Source organism: Canis lupus, chromosome 10 (assembly GCF_011100685.1).
Source record: "Canis lupus familiaris isolate Mischka breed German Shepherd chromosome 10, alternate assembly UU_Cfam_GSD_1.0, whole genome shotgun sequence".
Classification (NCBI taxonomy): domain Eukaryota; kingdom Metazoa; phylum Chordata; class Mammalia; order Carnivora; family Canidae; genus Canis; species Canis lupus.
In genome coordinates this window covers 60,047,041-60,067,990 of record NC_049231.1, presented here as the reverse complement: position 1 = coordinate 60,067,990, position 20,950 = coordinate 60,047,041, and the positions used below count along the sequence as shown (strand labels likewise).

Sequence of the window (20,950 nt, the reverse complement as noted above, 5' to 3'; positions counted from 1 at the left end):
CCCGGCGCTCCGCGTCTCCCTCCCCCCCTTCCCCCCGCGCTCTCCGGCGTTGGCTTACTCGTCGCCCCCCCCCCCCCCCAGTCTTTCCCTCTTTCTCCGGTCCCCGAAGCGGCCTTGGGGGAGGTCGAGGCGCGGGCCGTGGGCGCGGAGTGCGTGCTGGGCTTTAGGAGCACCGGGGGGCGCCCTCCCGACGCCCGGGCTGCGGCGCCGCCTGGGGGTGCCTCGGTCCCCCCGTCCCCCCCGTCCCCCCCCGTTGGGCTCTCCTCCGTGGAAGGCGCCGGACAAACGCGGGCGACCTGCGGGTGACCGTCCTCGCCGCCGGGCCGTCGGGTCCCCAAGTTCGCGGGCGGACTCGGACACCTGCAGCCCGACCGGGGCGCGCGCCTCCAGGGAGCGGGGCCGCCGCCACCCGGGGGGACCCGGGGCCGCCTCAGCTCCCCTAGGGAGACACCTGTGTGACACGCGCACACGCACACGCACACGCACACGCTCCGAACTAGCACCAACACGGCGGACAGCTCCCGGGAGGCTGCGGCTCTGCGGCCTGGCCTCTGCGGGAGCCTGTGGTCCCTCTTGGGGGGCGGGGGTTAGACGGGCTCGAAACTGGGACTCCTCCAAGTAGTTGGGTCCCGGCGGGCGGGAGGGCTCGGCACCCCGCTCCTGCGTGTTTCTGTGGGTGCAGCTGCGTTCCGTCGCCAGGTTGCATCATAGTAGGGGCAGGCATCCTTTAAGGTCTGTTCTCAAGGTGGATGGATGTTGAGACTCGGGGGTAATCCAAGACAGAGAAATTCTAGGGTTATGGCTTCACTTATTAAAAAAAACAAAAACACCAAAAACCTACTCCTTCATTCCTATTTATCACCACCATATCGCCGGCACCAAAGATGATTCGATATTTTAATTCATAAAGAGGATCGAAAGGCATCTGCATCTTGCAGTGAAACTGTCTCCTAAGTTATCGTCAGAATTAAGCTCATTAAAAGAAGTTCTTGCCTCACCTGCGCTTATCCCGCGTGGGGAGAGCGCTATTGAATAAAGTAACGTCACCCTCAGAGGTTGGGGCCAACTGTTTACAGGTCACATACTATATCGATTGTACGTGGAAAAGGACCACCTGATCCAACCCTAAGAGAAGTGAACTATAGGCCAGTCACTGTGGTGGTTTTAACCACTAGGTCAATGAATAAATAGGAGTTCAAGCATCCTGATCATATAGAAAGAGAAAAAAGAAAGGAATTGTATTGCCAAGCAATGGAAATGACCCCCATCAGACTCCCTATTTACACATGGCTTTAGTCTTATTTCCTCTGGAAAGTTCAACAGAAGTTATAGTCATTTTTTTCATACATGTGTTACTCTCTCTGCCATGCTGAATTTTACAGATTTCCCCCAATTCTAAGTTAAACTTGATCTTATGAAACCCACCTTGATATTTACCCTCTCCCAATGATTGTACCTTCTCTTGGCATCAGATATGAAACTTCTGAGCTTCGGGACTGTGTGATCAAGGCCTTTGAATAGGGGACTCTGATACTAAGTATATGAAAAAATCTTTTTTTAATTGATGTACAAAAATTAGACTTAAGGAGCCATAGTTTCACTTTTAACAGGTCAGATGGAAAAAACAAATATGCTTTGCATTAATTAAATAATTTTTAAAGAAGTATTGATTGATTAGAGAGCAGCAGCCCCATGAGCAGAATGAGGGGCAGAGGGAGAGGGAGACAGAGAATGTCACGCAGACCCCCTGCTGAGCACAGAGCCTCACAACCCTGAGATCATGACCTGAGCTGAGATCAAGAGTTGGGTGCTTAACCGACTAAGTCACTCAGGTGCCCTGTTTTGCATTAATTTAAAGACCTGGCCTGCTTAGGTAGAATTGTTGATCCTTATTGACATTAATTTTTCCTAATACAGTTGAATTTTGTATATTTGCACTATTTTCCTGTCTCCTCAGATTCATTTCATGGGCTGCTTGCCATGAAGTGAGATTTGCCTGGGAAGTTGGAGGGAGAGGGTCAAGGGGAGCTGTTCTTGAGTCTGTTCCAAATTCTCAGCTCTCTCCTTAACCAGATGTATTAGAAAAACTCAGTCTTCCACTTCCACTTCACTCTCACAAGGCTACCACACTCACAACACTTCACTTCTGACACTTCTGGTCACCAGATATGTATGGGGTTTTCCCATACCAAGCAATGCTTCCGTGACATCAGCTGGGTGTTCTAAAATTTCAGTCAACTCTCATACTGTCTACCTGGAGATAGCATCAGGTTCCCCCACAGATTGAGGGCTCAGTCCCATGAGGCTGCCTCTATTCCATTTCAGATGCCCATTGCAAGTAGTAGGTTCCCTGGTTACTCACAATTTCTCTCTGATTTGGCTACAGATCGGAGGTTCCTGTGACCTCCTTCCCCTTTGGATTCAATTCATTTACTAGAGCAGCTCACAGAACTCAGAAAAATGTTCTCTTACTTTTAGCAGTTTATTAAAGGATCTACATGAATGGCTAGATGAAGAAATACATATGGCAAAGTCCTAATTGTAGTAGTTTCTGTCCTTGTGGAGTTGGGATGTGCCATTTTCCCAGTGTAGTTGTGTTTGCGAACCTAGAAGTTCTCTGAACCCTGTACTTTTGAGATTTTAATGGAAGCTTCATCACAGAGGCGAGGCGGATCATGAACTCCATTTTTTTAAAAAGATTTATTTATTCATGAGAGACACACAGAAAGTGGCAGAGATATAGGCAGAGGGAGAAGCAGGCTCCATGCAGGGAGCTCGACGTGGGACTCGATCCTGCATCCCTGGATCATGCTCCGAAGGCAGACGCTCAACCACTGAGCCACCCAGGAGTCCCGATGAACTCCATTTTCATCTCTTCTCGAGAGAATGAGGGCAGCACTGAATGTTGCAAGTATATAATCATGGCTTCATCCTTCCAAAGAGTAGCCCCTATGTGTATCCAGGAGCCCACCCAGAATCACCTCCTCAGTAGGAGAGAAGTTGCTCCTAATCCTCTTGTCAATTAGGAATATACAGGTCAGGGACAAAGTCAAAGACCAAATATTTAAAAAAAGAGATTTTTCCTAGTGCTCTTTTCGCTTAAGGAGTTTAGGTGCCCTGGGTTGGGAACAAGAGTCAGAGACCAATATTTATATTTCTTAATATTTCATCCCAGGTAAGGTCACATTATAGATTTGCACATGTGTGTCTTCACTCCGTTATTAGTTAATAGCATTCTTTAAGTCTTCATGCCTAATAAACAATGGTATACCAGACACTTGTTAAAAATGATGAAATTATTGAAAACTGATACATAGCTGGACTCTTTCGTTTTTTATGGTAGTCTGTTACATTGCTGGCCTCCAATTAATCACATCCTCCCGTATCCACACCCTTGTATAGTCCTGCCACTAACTATGGCTTTAGCCATGTGAATTGCTTTGGTCACTGGAAAGTGTGATATAAGTAGAATCTCAATAAGCCCTTGCATGTTGGGGCTTATCCTTTTGGAATGTTCCATTGTGGAATTTTTAAACCTTGAAAGAAACATATTCTGCTAAAGAGAGAGGCCACATGGAAGAGAACCGAGGCACCCCAGCCCAGTTACTAGCTAAATTCAGTGACAGGAGTGATCTCAGCCAACAGTACATGGAGCAGAATAATTGTCCAGTCAATTCTTGGAATCATGATGATAAATAATTTTCTTTTCAAGTGACTAAGTTTTGGAGTGGTCTGTTACGCAGCAGTCGATAACTGATTCAGCTCTTACCAGCTTCAAAGACTACAGTCGTGGTCATGTTACTGCTGGAGCAAGAATTTGTCAAAAGAATGTAGGGTGGAGGGACAGAGGCTCTGAACAACTGGTAGAGTTTTACAGAACTAGAACTTCATTTGTCACCTCCTGGAACTCTATGACACCGCAATGATGTAATAGCCAACTGGTGACTATCTTCATGTTCTCACTTTAGAATTAAGATCTTTGAGGCATTGAAGCTAAGAGGTCAAAAGGCACAACTCTCCTGCATTCAAATCCCAGCTCTGCCCAAGTGACAAAACAGGGTCAATGAAAAAATAAAAATATACGTTTTTTTCCACCAGGAAATTATTCAGATGAGACCAGGAATGAGAAGAGATAATGAGTAACGTTTGGAAATTTTGGACTGAGACACAAACCAAATACATGCAAGTTTTTGACCTACGTGTCAAATTATCTCCCCATATACGAGAGTCCTTGGTTGTGAATTAGGCGCCTAAAGATCTGGGTCCTATCATCTTTGAGTTGGTTTTCTGTGTTTGCTGCTGATGCAAATCCACACATGCCCGTTATCTGGATTACAAATGCAGATGGGATTGAACAAGAGAATAACGATGTCTCAGCATGGCAAATGACCAAGTTTGCTAAGCTTGAGAATTTGGAGCAATGCTTTGTCATCAAAAGTTGAATTTTCTCAAACTTCTAGATGCTCAAAATTGTATATAACCATGAAATAATGTGCACTTATAAATTAATCAAATCTATAATGTCAATAAGATCTAAATTGACCAATTAATTTTGTGTGATAATGTTTTGCCTAAACTGACTTTCCTCTAGCCTCCTAAAAATGGTACTGGTGATTACTGGCATTTCTATAGTACGATGGTCAGGTGGTTGAGCCATGAGCCCACCATTCGGGGAATTCAAAGTTCTGTGACACTCTCCTTCGCATGGTGCTCCCTCATCTCATTTGGCTATCACTTGGGATGTATTAAGTTCTTATCTGTTTCAGTCCAAGATAATTAAAGCTGAACTTCTTAGCACCAGCCCTAGACACAAAACAAATATGGACATTAAAATACTCAAGGAAATGCTTATTTTTAAGGTGAACATTAGATTAAAAATCTCATTTTGAGGAAGATTACTATGAGGTAAATAGCACTTGGGTGACACAGCAGAGATCTTGGGTTCAAATTCTGTCTTTGACACTTAATCACAGTGTAACTTGACTAGGACTCTTAGACATTTCAATTGAAAAGAGAAAAGATCTGAGAGCAACAAAGGGACTTTTGGTAGAAATCATAAAGTAATAGATTTTTATGGTGGAATCGACAATGTGGCAGAGATAAGGATACTTTTTGTGGCAGAGTGGCTCTGCAGTATCTCTCCTGCAACGTCTACCTTCTAATACCTCCTGATCCTCATCTCTCTGTCTTTGGTTTAATGTTTCCCTCCTCTCATTTTAATTCTATTAAATATTTTTTCCTAAAAATGTAGGCATTTAGTAGTACTTTCATGGTTTCCTTAAATTAAACTGTTTACTTCCAAAATATGTCCACTAGAGATAAAACAGCTCTTCTATTATGGCTCCTAAATGGTCATTAGGTTTTCAGGAAATTTATTTTCTATTTCCTAGTCTCAGAAAAAGTTTTGGCTTGAAAAAATTATTTTTCAAACCCAAGGAGAATAAAAGTTGGAAAACTCACACATGCTGTAGTTTTTGGAATGAGTGTAAGGTTCTAATATGCAGCAAAGTTATGAAAAGATCAAATTCTCCTAACAGTTTCATTATCCTTTGTTTTTTGGAAGCCTATAACCATAGCCTCCATGGCAAACCCAAAGAGAAGAATTGTAGAGTCTTGACAATGCTTCTCCCTGCACTTGGCGCAGGTAGTCGGGAAACATGAATTTCCCACTTCTAGCCAGGCACTTCTTGGAATGGGTGCAGGATCATCTATGGGCGCAGCTGCTGCTATACTTGAGGGGTCCCAGTACCCAGACACAGCTCTTTGAGCAGCCAAATGAGTATCTTCCCAACCACTACCACCTCATTCACTTTTTTTTAGCTTGAAATATTAAAATTAGCCCAAAGTGTTTTTAAAATTTAATTATGCCCTTTGGAATCCATGCTTTGGAAAACTGTTATTTTTCCTTTAAATAAACCAATATCTGGAATACAAACACACATACGTATATTAAAAATATGATCAGAAAGCATATTTTACTACAGCACAAAGCTTAGTAGGAAAAGGAGAGAAATCCACAGCTCACTCTTTCACATTTTTAAAAAGATTCTAGCAAGCTGTTGTCTGTTCAGTGATGCATACACTCCATCGTAAAGCAAATCTTACCGTAGCTTGTCTTAGTGGTAGTAACCTGTAGGGGGGAGGTGAAAGTGATTGCCACCTTTCTATCCTTACGTTGGATGGTCCTTAAAGGTGGATCTAGTAATGTTCTCCACTTCATACAGAAGTAATAAATACTATCTTGAGAAGATGGTAATTATAATAATGATGCTCCCTTGACAAAAAAAAAAGTAACAAAGGTATTTTAAATTGTATTTTTATTATGATAGGGAGATTTCAAATAATCTAGCTAATTTTGACTAATAACTACTGAGAATTAACATTATTATTTAATGCAATCAGGACTTGAATAGAACATAAATCCAGGAACTAAGCACCAGGGAAGATATACAATGGATAATGCTTAGAGATTTGTAATTCTCCAGGATAGAAAGGGAAGAACCCAAAGGAAATTAAGTGCTGGTTTTCTCAAATACGGAGATTAGATTTTCTTATTTCTTAAAATTACCCTGAAAATCATATACTTTATGACATATGTATACTCTTGTAATCTTCCCGAATCTGCAGCGTAGATGATAGCATTCTCTATAGCAAGACTTTTAATTTTATTTCTAGTTTCTTTTCCCAAACATCAAAGTAAACTGTTACTTTATCTTGTTTTCATAGATTATTTGAAAACATAAAATAGGAGGGAGGAGCAAGATGGCGGAGGAGTAGGGTCTCCAAATCACCTGTCTCCACCAAACTACCTAGAAAACCTTCAAATTATCCTGAAAATCTATGAATTCGGCCTGAGATTTAAAGAGAGACCAGCTGGAATGCTACAGTGAGAAGAGTTCGCGCATCTATCAAGGTAGGAAGACGGGGAAAAAGAAATAAAGAAACAAAGGCCTCCAAGGGGGAGGGGCCCCGCGAGGAGCCGGGCTGAGGCCGGGGCGAGTGTCCCCAGGACAGGAGAGCCCCGTCCCGGAGGAGCAGGAGCTGCACCGACCTTCCCGGGCGGAAAGGGGCTCGTGGGGAGTGGGAGCAGGACCAGGAGGGCGAGGAGGCCCTCGGGCTCCCGGGGACAGTAACAGAGCAACTGCGCGCCCAGGAGAGTGCGCCGAGCTCCCTAAGGGCTGCAGCGCGCACGGCGGGACCCGGCGGGACCCGGAGCAGCTGAAGGGGCTCGGGGGCGGCTCCGCGGAGGGGGCTGCGCGGCCCGGGAGCGCGAATCCAACAGCGCAGGCTCCGGAGCACAGGGCGCCGGGACTCAGCCCAGGATCCAGCCTCCCCCGGGACAGGCAGAGGCCGGGAGGGCCCAGGACAGCAAGGACGCTCCTGCCCCAGCTGAGCAGATCAGCGGCCCCGCCCCGGAGCCTCAAGGCCCTGCAGACGGAGTTCCTGCCGGAGCTGACTCCAGGTTTCCAGAGCTGCCCCGCCACTGGGGCTGTTCCTCCTGCGGCCTCACGGGGTAAACAACCCCCACCGAGCCCTGCACCAGGCAGGGGCACAGCAGCTCCCCCAACTGCTAACACCTGAAAATCAGCACAACAGGCCCCTCCCCCAGAACACCAGCTAGACGGACAACTTCCAGGAGAAGCCAAGGGACTTAAAGAACACAGAATCAGAAGATACTCCCCGGTGGTTCTTTTTTTGTTTGTTTTTGTTTTTGTTTTTGTTTTTGTTTTGTTTTGCTTTTTGATTTGTTTCCTTCCCCCACCCCCTTTTTTTCTCCTTTCTTTTTCTTTCTCTTTTTCTTCTTTTTCTTTTCTTTTTTTTTTCGTTTTTTTTTCTTTTTCCTCCCCCTTTTTTTTCTCTTTCTCTTTTCTTTCCTTCTTTCTCTCCTCTCTTTTTCTCTTTTTCCCAATACAACTTGCTTTTGGCCACTCTGCACTGAGCAAAATGACTAGAAGGAAAACCTCACCTCAAAAGAAAGAATCAGAAACAGTCCTCTCTCCCACAGAGTTACAAAATCTGGATTACAATTCAATGTCAGAAAGCCAATTCAGAAGCACTATTATACAGCTACTGGTGGCTCTAGAAAAAAGTATAAAGGACTCAAGAGACTTCATGACTGCAGAATTTAGAGCTAATCAGGCAGAAATTAAAAACCAATTGAATGAGATGCAATCCAAACTAGAAGTCCTAACGACGAGGGTTAACGAGGTGGAAGAACGAGTGAGTGACCTAGAAGACAAGTTGACAGCAAAGAGGGAAACTGAGGAAAAAAGAGACAAACAATTAAAAGACCATGAAGATAGATTAAGGGAAATAAACGACAGCCTGAGGAAGAAAAACCTACGTTTAATTGGGGTTCCCGAGGGCGCCGAAAGGGACAGAGGGCCAGAATATGTATTTGAACAAATTCTAGCTGAAAACTTTCCTAATCTGGGAAGGGAAACAGGCATTCAGATCCAGGAAATAGAGAGATCCCCCCCTAAAATCAATAAAAACCGTTCAACACCTCGACATTTAATAGTGAAGCTTGCAAATTCCAAAGATAAGGAGAAGATCCTTAAAGCAGCAAGAGACAAGAAATCCCTGACTTTTATGGGGAGGAGTATTAGGGTAACAGCAGACCTCTCCACAGAGACCTGGCAGGCCAGAAAGGGCTGGCAGGATATATTCAGGGTCCTAAATGAAAAGAACATGCAACCAAGAATACTTTATCCAGCAAGGCTCTCATTCAAAATGGAAGGAGAGATAAAGAGCTTCCAAGACAGGCAGCAACTAAAAGAATATGTGACCTCCAAACCAGCTCTGCAAGAAATTTTAAGGGGGCCTCTTAAAATTCCCCTTTAAGAAGAAGTTCAGTGGAACAGTCCACAAAAACAAAGACTGAATAGATATCATGATGACACTAAACTCATATCTCTCAATAGTAACTCTGAATGTGAACGGGCTTAATGACCCCATCAAAAGGCGCAGGGTTTCAGACTGGATAAAAAAGCAGGACCCATCTATTTGCTGTCTACAAGAGACTCATTTTAGACAGAAGGACACCTACAGCCTGAAAATAAAAGGTTGGAGAACCATTTACCATTCGAATGGTCCTCAAAAGAAAGCAGGGGTAGCCATCCTTATATCAGATAAACTAAAATTTACCCCAAAGACTGTAGTGAGAGATGAAGAGGGACACTATATCATACTTAAAGGATCTATTCAACAAGAGGACTTAACAATCCTCAATATATATGCTCCAAATGTGGGAGCTGCCAAATATATAAATCAATTATTAACCAAAGTGAAGAAATACTTAGACAATAATACACTTATACTTGGTGACTTCAATCTAGCTCTTTCTATACTCGATAGGTCTTCTAAGCAAAACATCTCCAAAGAAACGAGAGCTTTAAATGATACACTGGACCAGATGGATTTCACAGATATCTACAGAACTTTACATCCAAACTCAACTGAATACACATTCTTCTCAAGCGCACATGGAACTTTCTCCAGAATAGACCACATATTGGGTCACAAATCGGGTCTGAACCGATACCAAAAGATTGGGATTGTCCCCTGCATATTCTCGGACCATAATGCCTTGAAATTAGAACTAAATCACAACAAGAAGTTTGGAAGGACCTCAAACACATGGAGGTTAAGGACCATCCTGCTAAAAGATAAAAGGGTCAACCAGGAAATTAAGGAAGAATTAAAAAGATTCATGGAAACTAATGAGAATGAAGATACAACCGTTCAAAATCTTTGGGATGCAGCAAAAGCAGTCCTAAGGGGGAAATACATCGCAATACAAGCATCCATTCAAAAACTGGAAAGAACTCAAATACAAAAGCTAACCTTACACATAAAGGAGCTAGAGAAAAAACAGCAAATAGATCCTACACCCAAGAGAAGAAGGGAGCTAATAAAGATTCGAGCAGAACTCAACGAAATTGAGACCAGAAGAACTGTGGAACAGATCAACAGAACCAGGAGTTGGTTCTTTGAAAGAATTAATAAGATAGATAAACCATTAGCCAGCCTTATTAAAAAGAAGAGAGAGAAGACTCAAATTAATAAAATCATGAATGAGAAAGGAGAGATCACTACCAACACCAAGGAAATACAAACGATTTTAAAAACCTATTATGAACAGCTATACGCCAATAAATTAGGCAATCTAGAAGAAATGGACGCATTCCTGGAAAGCCACAAACTACCAAAACTGGAACAGGAAGAAATAGAAAACCTGAACAGGCCAATAACCAGGGAGGAAATTGAAGCAGTCATCAAAAACCTCCCAAGACACAAGAGTCCAGGGCCAGATGGCTTCCCAGGAGAATTTTATCAAACGTTTAAAGAAGAAACCATACCTATTCTCCTAAAGCTGTTTGGAAAGATAGAAAGAGATGGAGTACTTCCAAATTCGTTCTATGAAGCCAGCATCACCTTAATTCCAAAGCCAGACAAAGACCCCGCCAAAAAGGAGAATTACAGACCAATATCCCTGATGAACATGGATGCAAAAATTCTCAACAAGATACTGGCCAATAGGATCCAACAGTACATTAAGAAAATTATTCACCCTGACCAAGTAGGATTTATCCCTGGGACACAAGGCTGGTTCAACACCCGTAAAACAATCAATGTGATTCATCATATCAGCAAGAGAAAAACCAAGAACCATATGATCCTCTCATTGGATGCAGAGAAAGCATTTGACAAAATACAGCATCCATTCCTGATCAAAACTCTTCAGAGTGTAGGGATAGAGGGAACATTCCTCGACATCTTAAAAGCCATCTATGAAAAGCCCACAGCAAATATCATTCTCAATGGGGAAGCACTGGGAGCCTTTCCCCTAAGATCAGGAACAAGACAGGGATGTCCACTCTCACCACTGCTATTCAACATAGTACTGGAAGTCCTAGCCTCAGCAATCAGACAACAAAAAGACATTAAAGGCATTCAAATTGGCAAAGAAGAAGTCAAACTCTCCCTCTTCGCCGATGACATGATACTCTACATAGAAAACCCAAAAGTCTCCACCCCAAGATTGCTAGAACTCATACAGCAATTCGGTAGCGTGGCAGGATACAAAATCAATGCCCAGAAGTCAGTGGCATTTCTATACACTAACAATGAGACTGAAGAAAGAGAAATTAAGGAGTCAATCCCATTTACAATTGCACCCAAAAGCATAAGATACCTAGGAATAAACCTCACCAAAGATGTAAAGGATCTATACCCTCAAAACTATAGAACACTTCTGAAAGAAATTGAGGAAGACACAAAGAGATGGAAAAATATTCCATGCTCATGGATTGGCAGAATTAATATTGTGAAAATGTCAATGTTACCCAGGGCAATATACACGTTTAATGCAATCCCTATCAAAATACCATGGACTTTCTTCAGAGAGTTAGAACAAATTATTTTAAGATTTGTGTGGAATCAGAAAAGACCCCGAATAGCCAGGGGAATTTTAAAAAAGAAAACCATATCTGGGGGCATCACAATGCCAGATTTCAGGTTGTACTACAAAGCTGTGGTCATCAAGACAGTGTGGTACTGGCACAAAAACAGACACATAGATCAGTGGAACAGAATAGAGAATCCAGAAGTGGACCCTGAACTTTATGGGCAACTAATATTCGATAAAGGAGGAAAGACTATCCATTGGAAGAAAGACAGTCTCTTCAATAAATGGTGCTGGGAAAATTGGACATCCACATGCAGAAGAATGAAACTAGACCACTCTCTTTCACCATACACAAAGATAAACTCAAAATGGATGAAAGATCTAAATGTGAGACAAGATTCCATCAAAATCCTAGAGAAGAACACAGGCAACACCCTTTTTGAACTCGGCCATAGTAACTTCTTGCAAGATACATCCACGAAGGCAAAAGAAACAAAAGCAAAAATGAACTATTGGGACTTCATCAAGATAAGAAGCTTTTGCACAGCAAAGGATACAGTCAACAAAACTCAAAGACAACCTACAGAATGGGAGAAGATATTTGCAAATGACATATCAGATAAAGGGCTAGTTTCCAAGATCTATAAAGAACTTATTAAACTCAACACCAAAGAAACAAACAATCCAATCATGAAATGGGCAAAAGACATGAACAGAAATCTCACAGAAGAAGACATAGACATGGCCAACATGCACATGAGAAAATGCTCTGCATCACTTGCCATCAGGGAAATACAAATCAAAACCACAATGAGATACCACCTCACACCAGTGAGAATGGGAAAAATTAACAAGGCAGGAAACAACAAATGTTGGAGAGGATGTGGAGAAAAGGGAACCCTCTTACACTGTTGGTGGGAATGTGAACTGGTGCAGCCACTGTGGAAAACTGTGTGGAGGTTCCTCAAACAGTTAAAAATATACCTGCCCTACGACCCAGCAATTGCACTGTTGGGGATTTACCCCAAAGATACAAATGCAATGAAACGCTGGGACACCTGCACCCCGATGTTTCTAGCAGCAATGGCCACGATAGCCAAACTGTGGAAGGAGCCTCGGTGTCCAACGAAAGATGAATGGATAAAGAAGATGTGGTTTATGTATACAATGGAATATTACTCAGCTATTAGAAATGACAAATACCCACCATTTGCTTCAACGTGGATGGAACTGGAGGGTATTATGCTGAGTGAAGTAAGTCAGTCGGAGAAGGACAAACATTATATGTTCTCATTCATTTGGGGAATATAAATAATAGTGAAAGGGAAAATAAGGGAAGGGAGAAGAAATGTGTGGGAAATATCAGAAAGGGAGACAGAACATAAAGACTGCTAACTCTGGGAAACGAACTAGGGGTGGTAGAAGGGGAGGAGGGCGGGGGGTGGGAGTGAATGGGTGACGGGCACTGGGTGTTATTCTGTATGTTAGTAAATTGAACACCAATAAAAAAAAAAAAAAAAAAAAAAAAAAGAAAACATAAAATATAATTTAAATGTTTGTAGATTATAAATGCTATGTCAACTTTTTCACTGTAATAAAGGCACTTAGCATTGTAGCTGCATCTGAGAAATATACAAGCACAGTAAAACTTCACTTAATATGCTCTAGCATTTCTTCAATAAACCGTGTGAAGTCAAATTCCTATGTAATTTAACAGTTGCTAGTAGCAGCTCTCTGTGATACTAGTTGAAAATAGCTACTCTGAAACATGAAGCACAGCACAGAAAAATAATTCTATGGGTTTGCTCATTTCCCAAGGTTCTGTCCAGATCGAACCAACTGGTGCAGAAGCATGAACTTGAGAAAGAACAGTATGAGCAAGCTCAGGTGTTGAGCTATTTTAGTTGTTTCTCGCTTCCCCTCCTTCTGTTCCTCCCCTAGGGTCACTTGAAAACACAAATAAAAATGACTAGCATTTAAAAATGCCAAATAAAGTAGAAAATTATATAAAACAGGGTGCTGAGAAAAACAACTATTTTGAGTTGCTGCTTAGTTACAGTCTGACAGCCTGCTCACACCCAGAGTCTGGCCATTTGGATTAAGACCTGAGTTTAGGATTTCCCACACCCCCGCACTCCCCTGAGTTCCCACTTTGCTTTTTCTGGGCTACCATTTAAAATAACCACTTAGGCATGAATTGGTAAAAAGTTAGTGACCTCTGCCCCAATCACTTCCTAAGTAATAGGTGCTTGCTGCTTTGCTCTCTATCTCCTGAGGCAGAAGACTGTCCTTCCCCAGCTCATTGCACCCACCCCCCTCCTCCCCTTTGCCAGGATCTGTAACAGGTCTTGTGACTTTAATTCTTTTGTGTGGGTGTATTGAACTGTGCCTTTACAAAAACGAACCACATGGTTTGTGCTTCCCCAGAGTGGGAGTTCTGAAAGTGAAGGAGCTACCTGCCAACCCCCTGTGGGTGGCTTATCCCTCCTCATCCAGCAGGTCAAAGTCCGCTTAATCTTAATGCACCAGCCTCAGCTTCACAACACAAACAACACTCTCCAAAGTAAAGTACAAGAAACAGTTATTGGGACTTCTACCGATAGGCACATGTTACTACTTTATCATTACTTTTTACTATTTTCACCTTAAAATAACAATAAATAATAAATAATGCTTGACCTCTAAGAAATGTATGCACACCGGTGTTCTCAATGATCTGTGTGACCTGTAGTCACCTGTCCAGAACAGTGCCCATAAATCCTCATGGAAGAAATGTGTACACAGACAGACATTGTTTCTACGGACATTGCAACTCTTTTAACTAACTGATACCATGGATTAGCCCTATTCTTTCATTGATTTGGACTAGGAAAAGATGAGAACATAGGGTGCTAAGTCACCTTCAGGAGGAGCCACGTCCTCTTTATTTTTGTTCATGTACCATCTGAATAGATTTCCTTCCTTCTTTACTTCCTTTCCTCTAGCTCTTTCTCACTCTTTCATTCCTCTCATTTGTTTCCCCCTCCAATCTTAGCTTAATCTATTTGAACCATGTCTAAGGAAAAATGAAACCTGCCCGCGTAAGTCACATAAGTCCTTCTGTGACACTATATTAACATGCTTCTATCACAAATTCTCACAGGACATTGCCTGTTGTGGAGATGCTAATGGATCATGAGTTTTGTTCGTATTATGACACCAACTCTATGTATTTTTATAGACTCCAAACTTCTCAAATGAATGCCCCATCAGTAGAGTCTTTGAGAATGAATGTCTTAAAATATATATTTCAAGATATGAACACATTTTTAAAAGATTGTATTTATTTATTCATGATAGACACAGAGAGAGAGGGAGAGAGAGAGAGGCAGAGACACAGGCAGAGGGAGAAGTAGGCTCCATGCAGGGAGCCCGTCGTGGGACTCGATCCCGGGACTTCAGGATCATGCTCTGGGCCAAAGGCAGGCGCTAAACCACTGAGCCACCCAGGGATCCCCTTTTTTTAAAAAAGATTTTATTTCTTTAGATATGAATACATATTTTGTATAATTTGTATATATTATGTATTTATACATGGTACATATAAATGTATACAGTACATAAATACATATCTTACATACTTACAAATACTACATAAGTACAAATACATTAAATAGATTTCAACGATATATATATAATACCCTATATTGATTCACATGCCACTGCACTAATACAGTATACATTTGCAAAACATAAAGTAATTTTTTAATAAAGAGGAAATAATATTATTAACATGTTTTACTTTGCTTTATTCATCAATGATAAGTTCAACCTTTCCTCTCTCATATGGTGAATATACTATACTTTTCCCTAATATTCTGAGTATACCTGTCAATGTTTAAGCACAAACCGGGTATCCTAGCTAAGACTTTTTTTTTTTTTTTTAGAAAGGGAATTTAGTACTAGGGGTTGCTTACACAGGAAATAGTAGAGCTGAGGAACTTGGCAAGGGCTGGTGAAGAACTCAGAGGTTAGCAAGTGCAGGACACCTAGCATACCTGGGTTAAGGGATCCGTGGGAGAAGAGGGGGACCAGGGACAGAGTTGTCTGGCAGAAATTGACCAGAAGACCTAGCCACTACCAGGGGCACTGCCACAGACAAGAGTCTGGAAGAAATGCTCTGTGCTGCCTGCTTTCTGGTCTGCAGTGTCTGGCCAGGACTTTCATTGGGCAAACCCAGCCTCCTGCAGATGTCTGGACAACATAGCCCACAGAAGCAGCTCCAGGGAAAATACAGAGTAGAGCAGGGCAAAGGGTGAGAATGGAAACAAGGCAAATAGGCATATTACCTGCCACAGAACTCCCACAGTCCCTAAATAGTCCCTCTTCCTAGCTCCACATCTTGGCATGTCTCCATCCATCTTACCAGGAATGCCCTTCTTTCTTTTCTTTGCCTAATCAAACACCTGTTTTTCCTTCAAGAGCCAAGACATTGATTTCACAAACAGGGAGTTCCTGTCACATGCAATGTACTGAGTGCTGGTTCATCAGAACACAACAGAACAATCCATTTCTTTTGGATAGAAGTCTATTTCTTAAACTTTTCTGATCATTAAATGTACATTGAGTAAGCATAGTCTGGTAGTTCTGAGCAAGGATTCAGGACCCAGACAACCTGGGTCAAATCCTGGCTCTGCCACCTACTAGCTGTGTGAGCATGCCTCAGTTTCTTCATCTGTAAACTGGGAATAATAATAAAAATAATATATAATAATATTAATACAATAATAATATATAATAACATAATAAGTATTTTGTAGTACCTTGCACTGCAAGATTGTTAGATGGATAAATTAATATTTTATAGTATTTGGAATAGTTCCTGGCAAACAGCGATTTCTTTATCTGTGTCCATTAAACTGAATATATGAATACTCCTCTTTCTGTGCTTCCACAGCCCTCCATCCATATTCATTATAGAAATTCATTATATTGAGCTGTAATCTGCACATCTGTCACTTCTGGTAGAACATGAGCTCTTGCTAGGGAGTTCATGATTAATCATCTTTGTATTCCCAACACAAAGAACATAATAGATGCTCAATAAGTGTTTGCTTAATTAATTAATCACTTTATCTAAACCTCCCCAGTGTCACGAATCATAAAATGATGAGTGCCAAAGGAAAGATATTTTTAAGAGTGTAGAAAAAAGACGGATTAGTCTACTGGACTTGACATTCATAGATGAGGTGGCATCTAAGCTTTTAAAAATTGGCTAGGATCGGACATTCAGCTAATTAGAAAAGCTGAGGGACAATATAAACTAAGACCTGGAAGAGGGAAAGTATGGAGGCATGTACAGAGTTTGAGTAGACATGATTCAAAAAGGTAGGTAGGAACTAAATTGTGGAAGGCATGTAGAAAGATCTACTTCCTACTGTAGGCCAAGGACTCTTAATCTCTATTTCAACACGATACTCTTAATAGATAAAAATGACACAAAATTACAGAAAGTGGTGTGTCACTCACCTGAGCTAACTCAAGATTACATATGGCACATGCTCTCTCTCTCTCCTCTCTCTTTTTTGCTATTCTATTTGCTCATCTATTTCTTTTTTATATCTTAATGGTTTTCAGCATGAAGTATACAGATGCCTCGAGTTATTCTATAGTTAAGAATTGTTACGTCAAGTAATGGGTAACAATTGGAAAAATGAATTGAGTATGTTCAGATTAATCTTCAGGGAGATTATTGTAACAAAATCTATAAAATACTTGTTAATAACAACGTCTAGGGTTGTATCATGCATGCAAGTTCTCAAAAATGGATGGATGAAGGAGGACAATCAAGCTAGAGGATAAAGTGCATGGCCAAAGTTCTTAACTCAATAATTCAATAAGTGTAAAAGGATTATTCTGTACTTCATTACAGCTAGAGAACTCATTCTAAAACCTGGGTATTGAAACTCTTCTGTAAGCAGCTTTGTTTTTCTTCTTTTCTATGCATGGTGCACTGCAAAGCTCCTGAGAGCTGTCATTTGGCTCTGACCTACTTTGAAGCACATTTCATTTTTGGCTGGGAGCTGTGAGAATGTACACTTCCTCAGGACAGTAAGAAATGCCCATCTTTGGGATTAAATCAAATTTCCCACAGAGGCACTCAATGGTGAATTGGACTCAAATAGTCTAAATCCCTTGCCTTCTGTGATGAGGTTGTTCTTATTGTTTGGTTTGGTGGTAAGTAGCTTCAGGGATCTCTGGGTGAGTTATCATCTACCTTTTGGTCCCAAATACCTTTCTGCCCTTTTACAAAATTCCTGCATTTCTCTGTCCTTCTGCCTCCTTCATGGAACTTCTTTTCTCTATCCAGCAGTGAAACTTTGTGACCTCCTCTGACTGTGTTATCAGCATCTCTCTGTGAATTGGTCAGCAGGATGGAGATATTTTCAGAACAATTCAGCCAGCATATGTAGTCCCTTCTGGGTACCAATTACTTCAAACCTCAAACATAATATAAGTCCCCTAATACTAGAAGAGAATGTTTTTCTGCATTTTATGTTTTCTTATTGTGCATGGTTTTGCTTGCTTGTTTGCTCAAACCTAAGTTGAGAAATTTTAACAGCTTTTTTTTTTCTTTACAAAAGTATAAACAAACCAGGGTTTTATTCATATGGAGAGCTACTATAAATTAGGTTTTAATTTATAAATTGGGTAATATAGGGCACTTTCCTTGCACTCTGATCTTAATGTCTACTTGTTTTCCTCAAACAGCATGTGATTCAGGGTTATTTTGTGGCTAGGTTCCAATATGGTTCCCTCTGAGTCTTGTCTCCTAGTATTTATGCCTTTGCATAATCCCTTTCCTCACTGAATAACATCTAAGAACAAATAATACTAAAATATTTATAGAACCACAAAAGATCCTGTAAAGCCAAAGCAATCTGAGACAAAACAAAGCCAGAGATATTACAATTCCAGATTTCAAGATATACTACAAAGCTGTAGTAATGAAAACAGTACAGTGCTGGTGCAAAAATAGATCAATGGAACAAAATAGAGAGCCCAGAAATAAACCCATCCTTATATGGCCAATTGATCTGTTGCAAAGGAGTCAAGAGTATACCATGGGAAAAAGACAGTCTCCTCAATAAATGGTGCTGGGAAAACTGGACAGCTACATGCAAAAGAATGAAACTTGACCACTTTTTTACAACATGCACAAAAATAAATTTAAAATGGATTAAAGACCTAAATATGAGACCTGAATCTATCAAAATCCTGAAACACAGGCAGTAGTTTCTTTGACATCAACTATAGCAACTCTTCTAGATATGAGACCTAAGGTACAGGATTCCCAGCTCTTTATCTATTAATAATAGCAAAATTTTTATAGATAATGTAAGATATATAATACCCATTGATCAATGACATTGTGGATGAGACCAAAAATAATCTCTAGAGATTACTATTTTTTCTCAGGAGGAAAAAAAAAATCAACTTTGCAGTAATATATTGTATGTATTATTTTTCCTTTGCAGCAGGCTGAGATTAAATTTCTTCCACATCAATTACCTCCTCATCCTTCATAGAGGTTAGAGTAAAACTTAGTAACCAAGAAAAGTGTGGGCATGGGTACCAATTACTGTCAATGGACGTTAAAGTTTTTGTAATAGTCAAAAGCAGGGTAATAGGAGGAATATCATTTTCTCAGGTAAAGCAGAAAAGGTTTGGGTAGAAAGTTCATTCACATAGTGGTTTTTTTTTGTTTGTTCCATTTTTGTTTTAATGTAGATACTTTCAAAATAAAACAGTTGCAGCTAAGAACAGAAGCCTTCTGTATTAGTACATGTTTTGCATATGAATGGAAGATATTTGCAAATTATGTAACAGATAAGGAGTTAATATCCAAAATATATAAGGAACTCATACAACTCAACACCAAAAAAAAAAAAAAAAAAAAAACCCCAAACAGTCTAATTAAAAGATGGACAGAGGAACTGAAAAGACATTTTTCCAAAGAAGACTTACAAATGGCCAACAGACACATGATAAGATGCTCAACATCACAAATCATCAGGGAAATGCAAGTCAAAACCACAATGAGATGTCCCCTTACAACTGTCAGAAAACCTAGAATCAAAAAGATAAGAAATTGCAATGTTGGTGAGGATATGGAGAAAAGAGATCCCTTGTGCACTGTTGGTGGGAAATGTAAATTGGTGCAGCCACTATGGAAAATAGCATAGAGGTTGCTTAAAAAATTAAAAATAGAAACACCATATGATCCAGTAATTCCGCTATTGGGTATTTACCTAAGGAAAATGGAAACACTAATTCAAAAAGACATGTGCACCCCTATGTTAATTGCAGCATTATTTACAATAGTCAAGAATATGAAACAACTCAAGTACCCACTGATAGACAAATGGATAAGGAAGATGTGGTATATATATACACAATGGAATATTACATAGCCATAGAAGGGATGAGATCTTGACATTTGCAACAACACGGATGGACCTAGAGGGTATTATGCTAAGTGAAATAAGTTATACATGAGAAAGACAGATACTATATGATTGCACTCATATGTGTAATCTAAAAACAATAAAAATGAGCAAACAAAAACACAGGATCAGACCTATAAATACAGAGAACAAACTGAGGGTTGTCAGAGGGAAGAAGGTAAGGGAACTGGGCAAAATGGGTGAGGGGGGTTGGGGAACACAGGCTTCTAGTAATAGAATGAATAAATCATGGGAACTAAAAGCACAGCAGAGGAATATAGTCTGTGGTACTGTAATAGTGTTGTATGGTGATAGATGGTAGCTACACTTGAATCACTATGTTATATACCTGAAATTAATGTAACATTGTATATCAAGTATACCCAAATTTAAATTTTTTTTAAAGAGCTGGAAATCCAGTGTTCAAAATTTAATTGTGCTACTTTTAATTGTGCCAATAGAACATCATATGGTTCTACTCTGCTATATGCCAGGTCCTGTGCCAGGGGTGAAAGTCCTTGGGACTTTGCAACTTACATGACTTCATGTTTGGAAACATCACATGACTTCATTTTTGGAAAAAAATTCAGGCTGGGAAAGGGTCTTAAAAGGAGTCAATTTAACACATAATTTTTTTAGCATCTCTGAACTAGATGTTGATACTCAAGAATCATAATCAAATATCCCCAAAATAATAATATGAGATCATATCCGGTTCTTTATACTTTTCATGGCACTTTCATATTATCACATGTGAGCCTCTCTAGAACCATTTGTGATTACTAGATTTTATTACCTGGATTGTCCATTCACCCACCTTGAACATTCTCTTTGATTATATTAGATTCCCCTGCTGTACATTCCCAACTGCATTTCTCCAGTGCATTTACCCCCACCTCTAATTAAATAATGAACCAGGGAATTTATCATGGTCTGCTTTCCCCTCAAGATTGAACCCTAATCTAGCTTATTGCTCTATCCTAGTATTTAGAACAGAGAAAGTATTCAATATATATTTATGGTGTGAATAATGATGAAGAGCTTGAGTTAGCGA

The 20,950-nt window shown here is 40.6% G+C and overlaps 1 long non-coding RNA gene across 2 annotated transcripts in view; it reads left to right on the top strand.

Moving 5' to 3' along the window:
- Nucleotides 1-20,950, top strand: part of LOC102154536 — a 151,118-nt gene that overhangs the window by 107,767 nt on the left and 22,401 nt on the right. The window lies entirely within an intron of this gene.